Source organism: Salminus brasiliensis, chromosome 8, assembly GCF_030463535.1.
Source record: "Salminus brasiliensis chromosome 8, fSalBra1.hap2, whole genome shotgun sequence".
Classification (NCBI taxonomy): domain Eukaryota; kingdom Metazoa; phylum Chordata; class Actinopteri; order Characiformes; family Bryconidae; genus Salminus; species Salminus brasiliensis.
The window spans coordinates 25,659,419-25,680,180 of NC_132885.1; the positions used below are offsets into that span (position 1 = coordinate 25,659,419).

General features: G+C 45.8%; 1 protein-coding gene across 4 annotated transcripts in view; it reads left to right on the plus strand.

The window, feature by feature from the left end:
• Positions 1–1,062: 1,062 nt before the first annotated feature.
• klf12b (Kruppel like factor 12b) overlaps positions 1,063–20,762 on the plus strand; it is a 63,581-nt gene continuing 43,881 nt past the window's right edge. The window contains exon 1 of one of the 4 annotated variants that reach the window (XM_072686278.1): positions 1,063–1,426. The gene's annotated coding sequence lies outside the window, so the exon portion shown is untranslated. Of the gene's footprint in view, positions 1,427–10,912; positions 11,062–17,908; positions 18,048–20,762 lie in introns of those variants that run through there. The other 3 variants (XM_072686279.1, XM_072686280.1, XM_072686282.1) reach the window with 3 other exon arrangements.

Genomic DNA, 20,762 nt, shown 5'->3' on the forward strand with positions numbered 1-20,762 from the left:
AGGTATCTTGAGTTCAGGGTCTATTGTCACTAGCTTTGGATATTGTAAGTGAATGATTAATTACTTTTGTAAGTTGCTTTGAATGAGAGCGTCTGCAAAATGCCACAAGCGTAAATGTAAATGTTGGGATCGCTCTAGAAAAAGTGAATTTCAAGATGAACTAAAAGATCATTTAAGCTGTTTTTTCTGCTGTTAAACATGATGGAGGTCATTTTTTAAAACATTGTTATATATATATATATATATATATATATATATATATATATATATATATATATATACACACATATATATAAATATGTATATATATGTAATATTAATTCTAATTTTCCCCCATTTTCCCCAGTTCATGCAAACTCCCTCTATCACTAGCAATGTCCCCCAACACTAGCATCTCTTCTCTGACACCACCACTTTCCATCATCGTTAGGCAGCCTCCCCAGCGCTGATGCAACACCGAACAGACGCCTGTGCTGACCAACATCTCACTGGGAGTGAGTGATGTTGTGAGGAAGTGCCATCAACCCACTCCTGAGAGAGCGAGGCCAGTTGTGCTCCCTCTGACTCCGGCTGCTGATGGCAGGCTGCGTTACCCAGGATTCGAACCTGAGCGATCCTTGGCTCATAGTGCCAGAGCCTTCGGTGGCGGGTCATTCTTCTTCTTCTTCTTTTACGCCCTGATTTTCTTTGTTTCGCCTAAAACCACCAATAAAACGCTCTGGAGGAATACAGTAAAGCTACAGCACAGAATTGAGGACTTTCTGCGTTACAGCGATGTTCTTCTTTTCGCCTCTCCAAACACTCCCCCATCAAACTTCTCCTCCTGTCATCTTCTTTGACATTTCACACAGCAGGTTAAGCTTTCTTCCAGTGTCAGAAAGAAGAAAGTCTCTCTCTCTCTCTTTCTCTCTCTCTCTCTCTCTCTCTCTCTCTGGCTCGTTCGCTTTCTCCCTCCCTCTCTCTCTCTCTCTCTCTCTCTCTCTCTCGCTCTCTCTCGCTCTCTCTCTCTTTGCCCTCCCCTTCAAGCGAGGAGGTACTCTACCATGCCTCGGCTGCCGTGGCTTCACACCGAGGCGGGAGGGAGCGGAGCAGACATGTCGGAAACCTCCCACGAGGGGCCCCGTGTAATTCGATGCACGCTGTTAAAGCTTAGAGTATATTGTCTTCTCCTGCTTATGAAGCCTCCACCCACCGGCCCACCCTACATTTAGCGGATCATGTGACCGTGGTAAGTCATTTGCAAGTACAACAGTTCTCTGTGAGCCCCCATTCATTTCCTGAGAACTACCCAGAGCAGCTGAGAGGAGCCGAGAGGGGAGGGAGTCTCACCGAGAGAGAGCGCAGAGAGAGAGAGAGAGAGAGAGAGAGAGAGAGGGGAGGACTGTATAAGGAAAACACTTTCTGCCGCTCTGCAGCTCCCGATCAGGTCTGTATCAGTCCTTTCAGTTCTTCTCTTTCTGTCTTTTTGTGCTCCTGGTCTTGTCTTTCCTTTTCTGATTGCTGTTTTGGTCGCCTTGTCAGTGTCACTGTGCATCATGTTCAGCTGTCATTGTAGTGTCATGTCAAATGACAAGTCAGATCACCTTCTTCTTCTTCTTCCTCCTCTTCTTCTTCACTGCTGGATCTTTAGCGGTCCTCAGTAGGAGCAACACTGTGCAGGTGGTATATTGGTATATTAGAGATCCAGGCAGAGCAGACATACAGAGCCATACAGTCATTTCACCGTAGTTCTACAGTTCTCTTCCCGTCGCTTGTCTTTCTGCTGTTGGTTGCTGCTTTTGGTCCAGCACAGCTGACCATCATCTCAGCAGTTGTGCTGGAGTTTGATGTGCTCTGGTATTGCTCACATTGCCGGTAAATGTTTGGCCTTTTGTTTGTGTGTGTGTGTGTGTGTGTGTGTGTGTGTGTTCCCAGTGTCACACTGACGCACAGTGTTGGAGAGAACTTGCTGCCCCTGACTGTTGAGACGGACAGTGTTTCCCTGGGTTAAATATTGACACACTGTCAGAAAGGTGCATGTGTGTGTGTGTGCGTGTGTGAAGAAGGAGGAGGAGGAGGAGGATGATGATGATGATGATGCTCATGAGCTCACTCTTTAGCTCACACCAGCTTAGAAAAGTTTCATCATTGTCACCAATGCGTGTGTTTATGAGGCTGAAGACAGGGTATGACAGGCTTGCTCGCTCGGTAACCGTAGTGACCGATGGGTTAAGGATTGGAAGGCTCGGGTGGCAGTGGAAGGACACCAGGGGGGTGGGAGGTGTGTGTGTGTGTGTGTGAGTGTGTGTGTGTGCACAGGGTGGAGGCTGACGGGGCGGGTGTTGCATGGGTGGCGTCTTGGATGTCATCTGCTCCTCTGGCACTTGTAGGGGAACAGTCATTGGTATTGATGGCTGGCTGTCAGCAGCCCGGCGCAGGGTGGCTGTGGGCTGGCCCGTGGCTGTTCTTTTCAATTACAGCAAACCTGGCCAGAGCTGAGAGCAAAGGCATTCGTACGCAGGGAGCGGTGTCGGGGTATGGTGTAGGGCAGGGGTTTGTGTGTGTGTGTGTGTGTGTGTGCGTGTGTGTGTGTTCTGACCTGTGGGACTTTACCCTGTGTTAATGCTTGCCTGTGACTGTGAGGCAAGCAGGGCTTCAGCTGCCCCCCTGCTGCTAAAGGCTATTCAGTCCAAGAGAGATTAGGTCCTATTTGACTTTCACTCTCTCTCTCTCTCTGTTTAAGAACCCCCCGCTCCAAGACAGAGAATAGTTGTGTGTGTGTGTGTGTGTCTTTCTTCGCAACGTGAACCATAGGAGCCACAATTTTAGATGAAAGAAAATGCATAGGGTTGATTACCATAGACAGTCATTTCCCTGTATTTACAGATGAACACAAAAACCATTGACTCAGAGCACTCTTAGAAGAGAAGCCAGTGGACAGGTGCTGAAACACCTTTGCTTCTATTTGTTCTATTTTCCAGTGGTAAGTGACCTATGTGGCAGATTAGGTTAAAGGAATACTGGCAGATTTATTTAGCTGTATCATATTAATAGTTATTAGATAGTAATATACTGCAATAGTTCATATACTTCCTTATATTTTTCAACATAATATCTGTTTTAATGCCTTTTGCCTCTAAAAGACTGAACGTGAACATAGACTCCACTTCCGACCAATACCAATCAACCTTTCATTTAATTCTCCAGATTGTTTAGATTGCCCCTGCTCTTGATCCCCTCTATGTGGCCTTTATCTGGAGTGCATCAGAGGATTCTGTCCCTGGGTCTGAGGTAGCAATCAGCCAGGTTAAGGGGCTCAATAATAGCACCCAATCATCAGAGGAAAGTCAGCGTATCTTCTTATCGCCAAGGCTAGCCCCAGTTTACTCAGCTGCACTGCAGGATTCCATTAAAAGTCCAGTGTGGGCTCCAGTGGAGGAGTGAATGAGGGAGTGCTCAAGGTTAGCACACCTCTGTGTTGCCCAGAAGACCGTACACATGGGCTGGGGGGTAGGGGGTGGGGGGTGAATTATTGATGGCCGCTGTCGGCTGCAGGACACCTCGCTGGAGGGATCAGCTGGCAGAATCCCTGAGAAGCTCCCTGCATACTCCCCGGCAAGCAAGCAAGCTCCACTCCAGGGCCTGGCTATAGGCAGGGAGAGGTGCCTCGGACCGGACCCATCTGTGTCCAGTTCAGCCCCAAGGGTTTTGGGAAGGCCCAGACGCCTCCTGACCTGTCAGCTCTGGATAAGCCATAGCTCGGAAATTTACCTTAACGGCAAATACAGAAGAGTGCAGCGGCACACGCGCCTTGAGGGGGAAAAGGGAAAAAGCGCAAAAGCGCCGAAGCCGGGGTTGTCATGCCGACTGTACTACAGCAGGGGCAATAGGGCATTCAGACCAGCCCCCTTTAGAGAAGAATACATTGAAAGGGGTATTTTACAATTGACATGCTAAACTGAGCGATTAGTGTGGTGCACAGAGAGGCCTAGAAGAAAAATGAATTATAGAAGGTGTGTGTCACATAGAGACACGCTGCATACTGTTGCATCATGTCATGTTTTATCAGTTCCTAATAAAGTTCATTTCATGCTAGTTATGTGTGTAGGGAACAGCATATGAGGAGCTGAGAAGGTTTTACGCACTGAAAATATTGACTCAGTGGACTCAGTCATGCTTGGCACATGTACAGCAACTGGCGGCATGAGGTCACCTTTTTTTTTTTACTGTGTGAAAAACCTAGATTTCCTTTTGCAGAACAAATATTATTTGATTTTCATAATAATTAAATCCTAATATTATTTGTATTATATAATTGTAATACACTACAAATACTCCTACTGCTATCCTGCTGTGGGTGCTCATTTTTGGCCTGTATTAGGCATAAGACCGAGGCCTCAGCAGGGCCTAGACCTGCGTTCGGTTTCCGTTTCTAAATAGTCTTGCTCAACTACAGGCATTACAACAGTTCAACAACATCACATCCTCGGGTTATTGCGTGCTATTATGAATGAGCAGTCTAACATGTCGAAAGACAACTGTTGAACAATTTAGCATTAGCTTGAGTGCTAATATGTTGGCCACACTGGCTTAGTTAGCTATATTCCTCCAGCACGATTAGAGCTTAGAAATGTAACTCATTCAATAGCTGGTAGAAGCCTTAATCACCTTTTGAGGGGAGACCTTGGAAGGGGAATTCCACTGGTTTTTCGGCATAATTTCGGCATAATTCAATACCTAAGGTGCAAACTACGTTATTTAAAGTGGTCGGAAGGAAAAGTAAAACATGCCAAGCTAGATAAAGTTACTGAGCTGGATGCTCGGGACAGCGTTTACCGATAGTTTTGAGATTTAAACATATCATCTAAAATCCATTAATGGTGAAGAGGGTCGTGCTAGGTGTTGAAAGAAAAAATAGTACCCATAGAAAGCTTATCTTTTGGGATTTTCCAATACCAACATCACTTTTAGAGAGCCTTGGGTAGCTTTTCTGCTCAGTTTGGGTCGTAGATAAAATAGTGATGGTTAGAGAGCCTTGGGTAGCTTTTCTGCTCAGTTTGGGTCGTAGATAAAATAGTGATGGTTCATATCACCCCCACTGTTGGTTCATTTCTCTATAATAAACCATTCACATTCAGCAACTCTGATCTGAATCATTGGGACCTGAATCATTGAGATCAATCGTTTGTTTTAACTGAACAGTGGTTCTTTAAGGGTTCTCTAGTAACACCAGTGGTCTTATATAGAGCTACGACTACTCCAATAACCACCTAGGTGCTTAAATGCTTTGCATGGTTAAACAGTGATGGAAAAAAAGGGCTTCCAGATACCATATAGAATCATTTTAGCTTGTAGTGTGTGATTCAGATCCACACTGGTGAGCTAGAGGACCTAGCAGGTACCCCTAGAGCAGAGCAGCGCTGCAGCTCGACAGCCTCCAGCCTCCAGCCTGTTGTGTGCCGACGCGGCTCTGCACGCGCTGGGCGGAGGAGGACGAGGAGAGGGCGCAGGGCAGTAATGAGGAGGAAGGAGTCCAGTGTGGAGGAGCCACACGGTTCTTGCTCACCCTAGCTCCTCCTCATTTCGCCATTTCGCTAAGTTGACAAAAATGTTCTCGTGCGTGTCCTCTGGTGTATTCAACCCTTGACCCGCGTGTCCAGCGCTAGCTTGTTTACCGACGCTGTGCGGAGGAAAGAGGGACCGGCTAAACTTTGACACAGTCAGCAAGATGTAGAGAGGGGGGCTGAAGGAGGGGTGGGGGGGGGGGTGGGGGGGGGGGGGGCTGAAGGAGGGGTGGGGGGGGGGGGGGGGGGGGGGGGGCTAAAGGGTGGGTAGGCTCCTCACTACAAATAATTTACCGGTTATAGACCGTTCAGCAGCGCACGCCGCCGAAAGTCCGCGCGGAATAAGGATCAGCTGGAGCCTAATGAACTCAGTCAGTAGTTTGAAATAGATGCTGATGAGCTGCCTGGAGATGAAGCCCAGCATGAATATCTCTGACAGTAAGAGGAATCGCAGTCCGCCTGTCTGCCACTCTCAGCGCGTCGCCATGGAAACGAGGCCGGCGCAACGCTACGGGCTGTCAGTTTAACCCGGGAGAACTTTGTGGAAGTTTAGAGCGCGAGAGCTGCGGACTAGCTCACCGGACCGGGTCTGCTTCAGGCTCGAACCCTAGAGCGGCCCTCTTCTCGAGGAAGCGTCCTGCCTTGCTGACATGCTCTGTGTGAACTCTACCACTACCAGCTGTAGGTCAAACGTTTTGGGGAGAAATCAAGCAAACAACACGTGCTAGCGATTTGGAGCTAGAGACGTAGCGCAGTGCGGCTCTGCACAGGGGAGACCCGCAGCCGTGTTAATGAATGGCCCTGCTGAGCACCACAACTCACATGGGCACTCTCCTATGCTCTTATCCACAGCGACTTCCAGTTGGATCATGCTATAGCTAGGAGAATTCAGTGTGAGGAGTCTTGTCCAAGGACTCCCAGGGCCCTATTTTACCGATCTTTAAGTACGCATTTGGAGCTAACTGGTTGCGATGGACACTATTATCCCACAATGCAATGCAGAACGGTAACGGAGGACCCTTTCTGTTCCGCATTGCATTGTGGGATAATATTGTCCCTTTCTATTTCGCATTGCATTATGGGATAATCTTGTCCACTGTAACCAGTTTGTATTAGTCCGAAATTGGAGCTAACTGGTTGCGATGGACACTATTATCCCACAATGCAATGCGAAACAGAAAGGGTCCTCCGTTGCCATTTCACATTGCATTGTGGGATAATAGTGTCCCTTTCTATTTCGCATTGCATTGTGGGATAATCTTGTCCACCGTAACCAGTTTGTATTAGTCCGAAATTGGAGCTAACTGGTTGCGATGGACACTATTATCCCACAATGCAATGCAGAACGGTAACGGAGGACCCTTTCTGTTCCGCATTGCATTGTGGGATAATATTGTCCCTTTCTATTTCGCATTGCATTATGGGATAATCTTGTCCACTGTAACCAGTTAGGATTGGTATGCAATTGGAACTAACTGGTTGCGATGGACACTATTATCCCACAATGCAATGGCAAAAAGAAAGGGTCCTCCCTTTCCGTTTCCCATTGCACTTTGGGATAATAGTGTCCCTTTCCATTTCGCATTGCATTGTGGGATAATCTTGTCCACTGTAACCAGTTAGGATTGGTATGCAATTGGAGCTAACTGGTTGCGATGGACACTATTATCCCACAATGCAATGCGAAACGGTAACGGAGGACCCTTTCTGTTCTGCATTGCATTGTGGGATAATATTGTCCCTTTCCATTTTGCATTGCACTGTGGGATAATCTTGTCCACTGTAACCAGTTAGGATTGGTATGCAATTGGAACTAACTGGTTGCGATGGACACTAATATCCCACAATGCAATGGCAAAAAGAAAGGGTCCTCCCTTTCCGTTTCCCATTGCACTTTGGGATAATAGTGTCCCTTTCCATTTCGCATTGCATTGTGGGATAATATTGTCCACCGTAACCAGTTTGTATTAGTCCAAAATTGGAGCTAACTGGTTGCGATGGACACTATTATCCCACAATGCAATGCGAAATGGCAACGGAGGACCCTTTCTGTTCTGCATTGCATTGTGGGATAATATTGTCCCTTTCTATTTCGCATTGCATTATGGGATAATCTTGTCCACTGTAACCAGTTAGGATTGGTATGCAATTGGAACTAACTGGTTGCGATGGACACTATTATCCCACAATGCAATGGCAAAAAGAAAGGGTCCTCCCTTTCCGTTTCCCATTGCACTTTGGGATAATAGTGTCCCTTTCCATTTCGCATTGCATTGTGGGATAATCTTGTCCACAGTAACCAGTTAGTATTAGTACGCAATTGGAACTAACTGGTTACGATGGACACTATTATCCCACAATGCAATGCGAAACGGCAACGGAGGACCCTTTCTGTTTAGCATTGCATTGTGGGATAATATTGTCCCTTTCCATTTTGCATTGCACTGTGGGATAATCTTGTCCACTGTAACCAGTTAGTATTAGTACGCAATTGGAACTAACTGGTTGCGATGGACACTATTATCCCACAATGCAATGCGAAATGGCAACGGAGGACCCTTTCTGTTCCGCATTGCATTGTGGGATAATATTGTCCCTTTCTATTTCGCATTGCATTATGGGATAATCTTGTCCACAGTAACCAGTTAGTATTAGTACGCAATTGGAACTAACTGGTTACGATGGACACTATTATCCCACAATGCAATGCGAAACGGCAACGGAGGACCCTTTCTGTTCCGCATTGCATTGTGGGATAATCATGTCCACTGTAGCCTAACTGGTTGCGATGGACACTATTATCCCAAAATATTGTTCATCAGGACGAGCTAGTATAAGTGATCAGTACGCAGTTGGAAATCAGTATGTGGAAACAGCGCCATCAGCAGAAGTGGTGAGACTGGGTATATATAGGAGGTGAGATTTGACACAGATATGATACATCTTCACACACCGTCTCTTTATACATACGACTTTTACATGCCTTGCGTCTGTCTTCTATTCTATCAGTGTGTATTAGGTGGAAATAAGACAAAGTGGGCTACATTGAGAGCAGAAGCCAGCGCATGTGAAGCGTGAATGTAAACACAGCTGCTTATTCTATTAAGTGGGCTAAGAGTACCGGACTGGGTCAGATTACAGTTTAAAAATACTCTCGTGAGGACTTCCTGAATTACTTAACGTTCCAGTGGTCCAAACATTGTACCTTTGCTGTTTCATTTTTTCCCTCATTTCCGTGGATATTTGGCTTAATAGCACGTGTATAAGTAGGATGCGTGTATGGGCTCTTGCGCATGGTGGCTGTGTATGGAGTTTGTAGTAGTGTTTATGTTCACCAGAGAGTGTTATTGTATCGTGCGCTGCATTGCTCAATCAGTTTGTGCATTGCTCAATCGGTTTGTGTGGGTGGGTTAGCGAGAGGATGTGTACTGGGGCTTGCACAAGTATGTGTGCTGGAAAAAATCTGGATAAATATAAATTTCTGTTTACCTGCAAGGGACGGTGCTTGCGCTCTTTAGAGGTAGCGCTCTGGGCTTCGTCAGTCAGTCATGCCAGAAGATGTGGAAGCAGTTGGCTGTACGCAGCGTATGCATGCTCATGCACACAGTAGTAGGAGTTCAGGCCGTAAATACAGTACAAACAAGAGGGCGTATACGTGTGCACGTGTCTGTGGTTTGTTTGTGTGTGTGTGTACTCACTTCTGTCTGTGCTCTTGTGTGTTTGACCACACAGACTTGTGTGTGTCTACTCGCTTGTGTGCAGTTTGTTGGGGGAAGGGCCCCTCTCTGAGGCAGCCAGAGAGTAGGCCGTGAGGAGAGCCTGTAAGGCAGGTTGCTTAAAGAATCTCGCCATTAAGGCAGGAGGATGCAGCCGGCCCCGAGAGATTGAGGAGCAGCGTGTTATTGTGCTGATGATAATGCACTCCTCCACCTCCACGCCGACCCCTCACTCTCCTCCCAGCTACGGCACACACTCCCCAGCACCGTATACGGAAACCTTTACTGATCTGCAGAGAAATACTACATTCATTTTCACAGCTCTAAATATAGCTCGGCAACTATGACTCCTTGCTATAAGTGAATAGTGTGGGATTACAGAGTTCTCTTTTTTTACGCACACTGAAGGTTAGGGCGTAAATACGATTGGCCTGTGACCCCCCCCCCCCAAAAAAAAATAAAATAATAAAAAACCAACAACAATAAAGATGCATGGCGCTGAGTTATCCACTCAGAGCTCGCTGACCTGTGGTGTTGACGCTGTTTGGACATCGCAGCTTTCCAAGACTAAATCTGTTTGAAACTGTGTGTTTAGGTTTGCAATAAAGAGACACAATCATACTAGAAGAAGTCCAGCACACGTAATCCCAGATAAGACTTGTTTTCTGTAGATACTTCCAGACATAGTGCATATCTTTGTTTTTTCGAGGTATTTTTGAGCCGTTTCTTAAGTAATTACTCAAAAACATCATGCGCTTGCACAGCTTGAGCATGTAACATTATTTTTGTTTGCAACATCTGTGCTCTGGGCTGTTTTCTTTGGATGGATGCACTACCTTTGCAGCACTAAAAAAAAAAAAAAAAGAAAAAAAAAAGACAGTCCCCTGCAGTCTACAGCTGGTCCTGGCACACAGATGGCTTCTAAAAAGTTAGCTTTGGCCACCTTTAAATGGATTTAGTTGAAAGCCTGGGACAGCTGTGATATCCAAACAGTGCCCCCCGAGCTGGCGTAGCTTTAGGAACAGCCACTTTCTTCTCAGCTGCCAATCTCCGACCGGACTATTGAGGTTGGATAAGTAATAGGATGCGCATTTCGAACCGAGATAATTGCGGTCGTCGCCCTATTCATGGTCATTTTCTTCCAGTACAGTATAAATCTCAGTAAATGCGACGCTTACGATGGTCAGAGGGTGCTCTGCAGCCAGGCTCCTCCACGACGAATGCTTTGCAGTTACGGCTGTGTGACACTCCTGACAGCGAGGCCTGTCAAATCTGCAGGCTCCTGTCAGTGATGTGACTAATTACACTAGGCTGAGTTCATTAAAGAGGAATTAATGGCATGTGAATGAATGTGACATTAAGAACCTGCTCCGTTAATCACAGCGACCTGTCACAGGTCCTCTGCCCTCACCAGAAATCTCAGAGTTCAGTAAGTCTGATCCCATATTGAAATGAGGCTTGACGTTGCTGTGAAAAATAGACGCCACTCGGGAGGATCACTCTCGTAAAACGGCGTTCCGTTTGGAGAGAGAGAGCGAAAGAGAGAGAGAGAGAGAAAAGAGAGGGGAGAGGGGGAGTGGTAGGTCTGTCCTGGCAGTCTATTAGCACTCTGCTTTGCATTACAGATCAGGCCGGGGGTCTCCATGTGCAACAAGGGCTTGAGGTCGGTAAATAAGGAGCAGGGGGGAGTGTGTCAATGGGTGCACGTTCTTTATTGATCCAGCCCGGGTCGTCGGCCTCACCACTACTTTTGCCCATCCTGGTTCTTCTACAGTGATCAATCCAGCACTGCTACACCTCTGGTAGGCAGGATGACCATATGTCAAGGTTATCATAATAAATTGTCACAAAGATCAAGGATATTGTCAGTAGGCTAAACTATGTGGCCAAATGTATGTGAACACTGAAACATCACGTCCATATATGACAGCCTCCGTTTCACTACCTTTGCATTAGTGAGGTTGGGCACTGATGTTGGGTGATGAGGCCTGGCCTGGCTTGCAGTCAGTGGCCTCTTTTCCACCGTTAAGGTTCTCAGTACCGAGAGGAACTGTTCACACAGATGCGGTTTGGCACGGGAGCGGTTACAGGCCGTTCTCAGCATAGTTAGCTAACTGCCCAGAGCCACACAACTCATCAGGTGGGATCTGACTTAGTGACGCAGGTATCCTCTGCTACATGTGTGATGCTTTTATGCTATGCTTGTTAGTGGCGCTGGTTAGTATTAGCTTAGCTGGTGAGCTAACTACCCTGCTCTCTGCAGATTGTAGCAACACCTTTTCAGGTTTAGATCATAGGGACGCAAACAAATGTCAGACCGTTCATTTAATAACAGTAATTAAAATACAGTGAGACCTGGTTGGCACTAGCTTAGCTGGAAACTTACAGCTCTAGTCTTCTCAGTGCAGAGAGTTGAGATGATTGTGAATCTCAGGGTGAACTACTGGTGGTAAAGGGACAGAAAGCTAAAGAAGTTGCTGGATGAATTTGAGGTCAGGGCTTTGTGAAGGCTAGTCAATGGTTAACAAACCATTCATTTGCTCACTTCTGTGGACAGGGTCATGCTGAAACAGGAAGGTAGGGTCCTTTTGACATCTGCAGAACTTGTGTGCCTTAGCTCCAGAGTCCAGTGGCAACAGCTGAAGCTCAGCTCTTCACATGGTGATCTTAGGCTTGTGTGTTGCAGATTGAAACAGTGTTTGCTGGTTGTTTCTCCCACACATGTTTACGTCACAGGACCAGCACTGACAGTGGAACGGGGCAGCTCTAGCTGTGCAGAACTTGAACTGAACGGCCATCTTTCAGCCATACCATTAGCTTTAAGTAAAGCAAAACATTGTGTAGGGGATCCATGTGGGGCCTCCATTAATCCAATTAACAAGCCTTAGGTGCGTAAGGATTTACTGCTTGTTCTTTCTTGGACCACATTTGGTAGGTACTGACCACTGCATACAGAATAAACCACACCAAGACCTTCTGTTCTGACCCAGTCGTCCAGCCATCCCAATGTGGCTCTTCTCAAAGTGGCTCGGGTTCTTATGCTTGCCCGTTTTTCCTGCTTTTAACACATCATGTTCAGGAACTGACTGTTTACTTGCTACCTAATATATCCATCCCTTGACAGAAGCCACTGTAGATAATCAGTGTTGTTCACGTCACCTGTCAGTGGTGCTAATGTTGTAATTGATTGATGTACATGTAAATGTCAGTTTGAAGGTGTAATTACATAATTCCACCATGTATTATATATATATATATATATATATATATATATATATATATATATATATATATATATAAAAGAATTGGCCCGAGTGCCTACTAACAACAGCCACAACCTGTGTATAGTAACTGGGTGAACTACGCAGTAACAAGTAGTCGATACGACATTACTACATTTGGTCCGCTCCAGTGTGTTCACAAACCTCAGAAAACCCGTATCGCCCATCATGAAAATATCATTAGTATTGTGACATCCACCCTTACCTCTGAGAGCAATTGAGGTTTTTGTGTCAGATCTATTTTGGAGCACTGGTCACTGACACTTCTGCACTTTAAAGTGGGGGTGGGGGTGGGGGTAGGAGTACTGGCAATGGCAGGGGTCATCCCTTTCTGGTTCTGGCCGCAATCCACCGTTTTAAGGTTAGTGGTTGTGTATATATAGAATCGAGTCTCACTGAGGGGGTGTGTTGCCAGTACTGCGTGGGGGACATTGGTAATCAGATTGCTGACTGAGAGTAAGCGTTGTACATTGTTGGTTATATAGTTAGTACGAATTGTGTGTGTGTGTGTGTGTGTGTATGTGTATGTAGGATGTAAAGCATTGAGTGATTTTACAGAAGGGTGCAGACAGAGGTCAGACTGCTGTGGCACTGCCAGATTTAGCAAAGGAACCGAGGCTCAGGAAGCCAGACATGTTTATGAGAAATGGATAAGCCACTTAAGAAACACCCACATATACTTTTGCTTTGACTGTGAACATGAACACTGAACTAAAACAAGTTCCGTTGCTCGTATGTGCTCGTTTATTGCACCAGGTGTAGTCATTGTATTCAAATTCACTGTAGGTAGGCCCACACTTCAGGTCTTCACCCTCATAACTGCAGTACTCGCATATTTAACATCAGTTTTATAGACCCTAAAATAGAACCCTGTGGGACTCCACAAAATATGCTAAGCCAAAAGATTACCAAATAATTCATAGTAGGTTCTACATTGTGATTTATAACAGAATTAACCGTAAACCCCAAAGGCCTGTTAGTTTGCCCACACTTCAGTTCCTTACTCTCATAAGTACACAACATACATATTCATGCCATAGTAGTTGTTGTTACTAAGACCTTTGGGTGAATTACTGAATAGTAAGCTGAAATTCAAGGGGTTAATTGAATTATTGCTCCGACTAATTATTGAGTTATTGCCTAATCTCAGGATCTTGTCCATGTATCATGTTTTCACAGCTGCTTGTATTTGCATGTGCTTTCACCTTGTAAACCCAAATAGTGATGGCTTGTGTGTGCTGAGTGGACTCTGTCCCACTCTTTACACAACTCTGACCTTTCAGTCCTTCTGGTTTACCAATGTATAAAACTCGCCAAATACTTTATCTTGTAACATTATGTAATATATTGAAGGCTAACAATAATATTAGGGCCCTAGGAGTAATATTCTTATTATATAAGCTTTGCTAGCTTATTAGCTGCTTAGACTACTCAGGATGATTACAACACACAAATTATGGCTGATGGCCAGCCACCACTTAAATTTATGGTATTTAGCTGACGTTTTTATCCAGAGCGACTTACAAGGTTACTTGTATTACAGAGGTGGGCAAACGTAGTGTTAGGAGTCTTCCCCAATGAATCTTATTGGTGAAATGCAGCATAGTCACCCAGACCTGGAATCAAACCCCAGTCTCCCACATGATGCGGTACCTACTGGCAGGTAGTGGTGTTATCTGTTGTGCCACAACAACCAACCACAACTGTGCTCACCAAAGGCCTGACAGTGTCCATCAGTCGCCAATCGGCCTGGTGGGTCAGTGTATTCATCAGTACCATGCACTGTTACTTGTGTAATAACAACTGCACTTCGCTGGGACTCAGCCTCAGTGTGTAAGTGTATGAGAACGCAGAGGCCTGGAGTTGTATCCGGCAGGCCGGACTGTCTCAACCCTACAGGATTACTGACACAGGATCTCCCTGTGCAGAAATAGCTGGAGCCCAAGGGCAATCCAGCGGACTGCAGGCACTTCCGTCGGCCCTGTGGAGAGCTGCCTTAATGTTTACATCAGTATCAGCATTCTATTAATGGGCTTGCGCTTCCTATCAGGTGTTTGGGGGCCTAGTAGGGGATGCTGGGAAAAGTGATGGGCTGTAGGGTCTTTTTTTTTTAACAGCTGCTGTCTTGTTATCTGTTTTTTTTTTTCTTTTTCTTTTTTTTCTCACTTTTGGATAAAGAGTCCTGGATAGGAGAGGCAGTTATGGGCTGCAAAGCTTTGTTCACTTTGCTCAGTGCGAAGGATAAAAATAGCCTGCACATACGTAGACTAAACGGAAATGACCGTAAAATACACCCGCGCCAGTGTCCAGCACAGTCCTGAGAGAGCAGAATTGTCTTTTTTTGCATGTTTTTATTTTTTATGCAGTTCATCTGGCCATGTCATTTTATAGTTCGTCTCACAGCGGGAGCACATTTGTCGTAGTTACTGGAATAATGGAGGCAACAAGATAAGGATACAATTGGTCAAGCGAATGAAAGGCGCTACTTTGTGACTGCCGATTTTAGCCAGAAGAGAATGGCTCAGGGGGTCCCTGAGGTAAAGCCCAGTGATCAGAGTGTACACACACACACACACACACACAAACTCTCGGAAGTCTCAGTGGTACTGAGGCAGCATATCCCTCTTGAGTCCAATTCAAAAATGTCCCAAAAGCATCCAAAGTCTTAGGGCTGACTCGCCTGCCAAGGAAAATGCGCCTTATGAAATGGAAAGTCTGAAGTCATTCACGGTGTGCCAGAAAAGATTAACAGACGAAAAAGTGTTCACCAGAGTACACGGAGGGCCGGGGTTAGGCTCTGCAGTGTCAGTGGACGGAGCGTGTGTGGAAAATGAATTACACAGGGGCCACGGAAGTTCATTTTCAATTTAGCTTCAGTAAGAGTAGAAGCTAATACTGCCGCTAAGCTTTTACACAGTGACTCCACTCTCACTCTTCCAGTGATATGATCTTTTGGCATGTGCCGTTTCAATGGACAGTGCTGAAGTGATCTCTGGGAGAGAGAGAGAAAGAGAGAGGGAAATGGAAGGCTTACTGCCATAGACGTGGGTGGCGCTGGCGGCGGTGAAAAACCCTTTAAAAAATGGGCAAAACAACAGACCAATAACAGGGCGAATTAATGTGCTGATTGTCTTATAAAGAACGGACTATTCCCTTTTTCTTCTCTAAAAGCATGTAAAAGCAAGTTCCTGTACGAAGGACAGGGGGAGGAGAAAAGGAACTGTAGCTCCTTTTGGTTCTCTGCTGGGGTTGTTGTTGGGCTGACTCATCATATTGGGAGTGTTCGGAGGGGCTCCGAAGAGGGAAGTGGGTTTTGAGCTGAGCTTTCTCTCAGACACAGTGCAGGCCAGAGGAAGCCCTCTCCTCCTGTTCCATGTGAACTCTTGCCTGCGCATATGATTTTTGGCTTTAATGCTGACAAGATCCCTATCTGAAAAATCCCCAGGAAGCTTCAAGAGGCCCGATGCAATAATTCCACAGACAAGACAGGGACAAGAGGCTCCAAGCCCTCAATGATGAATAATATGGACACTTATAAATCTTGAAGAAGTCTCCCTTCTGCCTACAATGGAGCTCTAGACGTGCATTGCTGCTGTCTTGCGTGTGATATTTGTTGTTATGTAAAATGCTGTTTCTTTTTGCTCTGGCTTAGGCTGTGTGGCTCTGCTGGCATATTTCGACTCTGTGCAAGTCTCGCTCTTGGCTGGGCTCCATCGCTCCTCCCCATAAACACTCTCTTACACACACACACACCCTTTTACACTCTTCTGTATTTCCCCCTCGGCCTATGGCAGCAGGACCAGCCTCTGTGCCACAGATGCCCACAGTTGCTCAGGGCGCTCAACATGGGAACAAAGCTTTGGCGGAACGGAGGAAGCCCGTCTGTTAGGGCTCTGTTCCCCCTCTGCAAAACTCCAACTCACAGATAAGAAAACGCCTCCATTTTTGCAGGGCACGTATATCATCCTCCTGTTCCAGTCTCTCTCTCTCTCTCTCCCTCTTTTTGCTTCCTGTGTTCCAAATGCGTTTTTTTTTCCTTCATTTTTTGTGAACTTAGGAAGGAAAAAAAAAAAAAACAGCTCTGACTAATATACACACGATCCTTAGAACACCACTCCCCCGCCCCGTATCTAAACTCCGGAGGCCGGGCAGACACAACTTGATTTCTTTTGCTGATTCCAAAAGGAGTCTCCTCTACGAAACGGCAGTTTACTCCCTACACTGCGCACCCATTCTCATGTCACTCATGTCAATGCCATGCAGGGCTTTAGGAGGCGGGACCAGATTAAGTCTGGCAAGAATGCAAAAAAAGAAGGTTAGAAAAAAAGAAAGCCTGCACAATACAGTGCGTGCCGAGCTCCAAAGGGCTGAATGCTCTGCGCTCTTTAAATCTTTGTGTGGCGGGGTCAGCGTGGGGTCTGGAAGGTCAGGCTTTTCTGTCCAGGCCTGTCACCTCGAATTGGTCTGCTCGTCATTCGCCTAGACTCAACACCACCCACCACCCCCCAACACACCCCCTTGTGTGGTGGTGATTGCCTCCATCAGAACCCCTACACATGGCAGCAGTGGAGCTGTGAGTGGTCCGGAGAATTGCTGGAATCAGGGCTAAGGCAGAGGCTAATCAAGTAGGAATACTAAGAGGCGGCACAGCTGTCTAAGTGTTGGCATTGTCAGAAGATTGTTGGTTCGATTCCAGGTGTTGACACTTCCACCTGTGCCCGGAAATCCAATGGAACACAGTTGACCTTGCTCTCGCTGGGTAGGTAGAGTAGTCCTGCCTGCCCTGCCTAGTGGTTTGTTGATGTAACAGCTGGCAGTTAGTGTTCTCCTCTAATCATGTTCAGCTGTCCATTGCTGTTGCGGCAGTTTGAAAAGATGCAATGGCTTGTTTCATGTGACTTGCAGAAAGCATGTGCTAGTCTTCATGTGATGCATCAGGGGGAGTCCTAATTAGAGGGTGGGAATTAGTAGCTGTAATTGGAGTAGTAATCGAGTAAGACCACGTTGTACTAGCTTTTGTAGACAGGATTGAAATAAAGGCTGAAACCAGATATCATAGAGGATTATCAGACAGTCCTAGTCCAACTCATTCTAACTGAATTCTAAGTTTTGGAAGCAAAGCATTTTCTTGGGTTTTTTCAGTGATGTCAGTATTCAATAACTGCAGGTGAGAAAGTCTTGATCTCAGGCCAAGAGAAGTTCACGGCCTTTCATTTGTGTTCTTGAGATCAGACATGTGTACTACAACACTAGTGCCAGCTGACTCCTCTTGCCCTTGCTGGCTCCTTCGTTCTCCCCTTTGGCCACAATCGAATCCCGGGCGAGCCCCCTCTGAGCCGCCCCGTTTCCAGTTGAATTGCCCTCATTCTTCTCGGGAGCCTCCAGGGGGCCGGCTCCAGCGGTGCATGGCAATGAGACGCCTGAACACTCGCCTCCATTCCCCCTCGACTCATCGTGCTCACACCTGGGATCGCCATTTCATTCCACAGCCCCGGTGAAATGGAAAGGTGATCTTAATCTGCACTCTCTGTCTAACACACACAGACACATACTCACACACACACACACACACACATGCACAGGCTTCCCCAGTGCCTAGGCTTGCTCCAATACACCAGAGTACAATGAGTCTATACAAGGATACAGTTAAAGGTCCTTCATTCCTCCTTTTATATAGTGTGTATCTCTCTGTCTCTGTCTCTCTCTCTCGTTTGCTCTCTCTCTCTCTCTCTCTCTCAAACTGGTCTTAATAACTGTTATATTTGTTGCTCTTTGTGGCCAAATCAGAATGATGACAGCTGGTCAGTGCAAATGGCAGACACTCACTGTGGGTGGTCAGGAAGAAAAAAAGAAAATAGCATAAGACCTGATTTATGCTTATTGCATTACCACTCTGTCTCTATTTATTAATTGCAGATTTTATGTGATATTAATTTCACATATTTCAAATGTATATCCTTAAATATCTCTAAATATTTGATGCCATGTGTTTTTCGAAACATCCGCCATCTCAGAAGTCAGCGCTACGCTGTTCACCGTTTATGTCTCCCGTTGTTAATGTGTCCCGTGTTAATCAATTGACGTTAAGGTCGTCAGATTGCAGCTAACCGTTATTACTCTGCTCCACTCTGTTATGTTAATACTGTGCTTAAACTCAGCTGTTCATGAGGCAACGGAACGCTCACTCTCCTTATTGATTTCCCATTGGTGATGTCTTGTGGGAGCACTGCAAGGTTAGTTGGGCTAGAGGTTGCCTCATTTATCTGATGTCCCTTCTGATCATCATCCTCACAGTGGCATGCTATGTGAACGGATGGCGCATCCAGGGTTTGATTTCGGACACACAAAATGGCCGTCTGTCTGACAGCGAGGTCTCTTGGTCATCAGCAGAGCCCATGTGTCTCATCCAGAGGGACAGGAAGCCCCTGAGCTCCAACTTGGGTTACCATGGCAACATTATCTTGGTCCACCACTACCTTAAGCCATTGGACATCCTGATCACAATACGTGTCCAATACAGCCAGATTACCTGGGGAGCCTTCTCTGTGGGTATCTAGAGACTAAGACTGGATTTCAGAGCAAATCACATTTTTTTTCCTCCACACGACCCTTTAATTAACTTATCAGGGCTTTGCACAGTTCCTGCTAGATTGAGCCTAAGTCGGAGACGGTTGGTTCGGCTGCTTTGACCAGGTCGGTTTGGTATAGTAACTGCAAGAGGCCAGCATGTGCCAGCTGCCTTAATTTTAACCAAAGCCATTAGTGCATACATGATTCCTTAGCTAGCGCAAAGCTGGCAACGCGACCAGTCTTTTGGCAGGATCACTTCATTGACCACTGTCAGTGAAATTTTCATGTGCGAACCATTTTAAGATGTGCTAACTGCTTTGGTGGATTTGCCTCCGAGTCAGGGCTTTTGAGCCTAGTTCCTGGAGAGATACAGTCAAGTATTTGGACATGGCATAGTTTTTGTCCATCTTTATACCATCTCAATGATTTAGAAATTGCAATTTAGAAAATGCAAATAGCCATTTTTATACTTACATCCCCACCATTTTCACAGGCTCAAAAGTATTTGGACAGTTAACTAATAAGCAGTTTCAGGGCCAGGTGTGACGTGTTCAAGCATTATTTTACTCCAAGTTAAGGAGATAAAATGTCTGCACAGTGTTGGAGAGTGCAAAAGTGGGTGCAAAAGTGGGATATGTGTACTAGCTAGTTGGAGACAACACATTATCTTGCAAGTTTCTTTTCTTACCTAATATTTACGCTGGTAACTACAAACCTAGAAGACCTTAATGATAGGTTTTCAGACTCCTTTCCTCCATGTTGGAGGGAACTACCAGATGCACCCACTGCTCTCTTATGGACTTGTTCAATGCACGGTGCTCTAAAAATGAAAACAGTTGAACTTTATATGACCCTACGAGTCTGCTTAGCTGTTGCAGCGGAAATCCTTGTCTGCGCCGTGCATCTCAATGAAAATAATGTGTTTGAAAGCGGTGAGGTTTCTGCATTCTGAGTGAAAACAGCTTTAATAAGGGCAGTGCATCGTTGTCATTGTCAAGAGGTGCCATCATCATGTTAATGTGTCGGGTCTACTTCAGGATGCAAACCACTTGTAACAGTAGACAGATTAGACTCAGATTAACATGAGGAGAAGGAGAAAGAAAGGGTTCATGATCCAAAGCGTATCGCATCATCTGCCAAACATGGTGGAGGCTCTGCTATGGCATGGACATGTATGCTGGTGGGCTTTCAGTTCAACCCTTAGAATGAAAGTTGAACGTCTGAAGGTGCCTAAAGAGGCATATTTACAAAAATTGGTGTGTCACTGTCCAAATATTTTTGAACCTGATGGTATCCTCACCCAAGGCTTGGTTCCAGCACTACCTCCGACAAAACAATAGTGAGGAAAAATACATGAGAATTAATTAAAAGTACTTTTTGATTTGGGAGGAGAACATTGGAGCTCATTAAATCCTTGTCACTCCTCTGGTTAAGCTCCATGTCTGATAGCAGTAGTTAGGAATGACTGGTTAGGAATAAAGCAACAATTACCCCAGTAGTCTGATCTGACCTGGTCTGCTACATTAGGTTTTAAACCAGACAGTTTTAACCAGACAACCAGAAATAGGCCCTACCATTGGAGCACTTTCACAGCGGCCTACGCCAAGAGTGAAGTGTAATAGAGATGTTTAGAGCATATCTGCTTTGCTTGC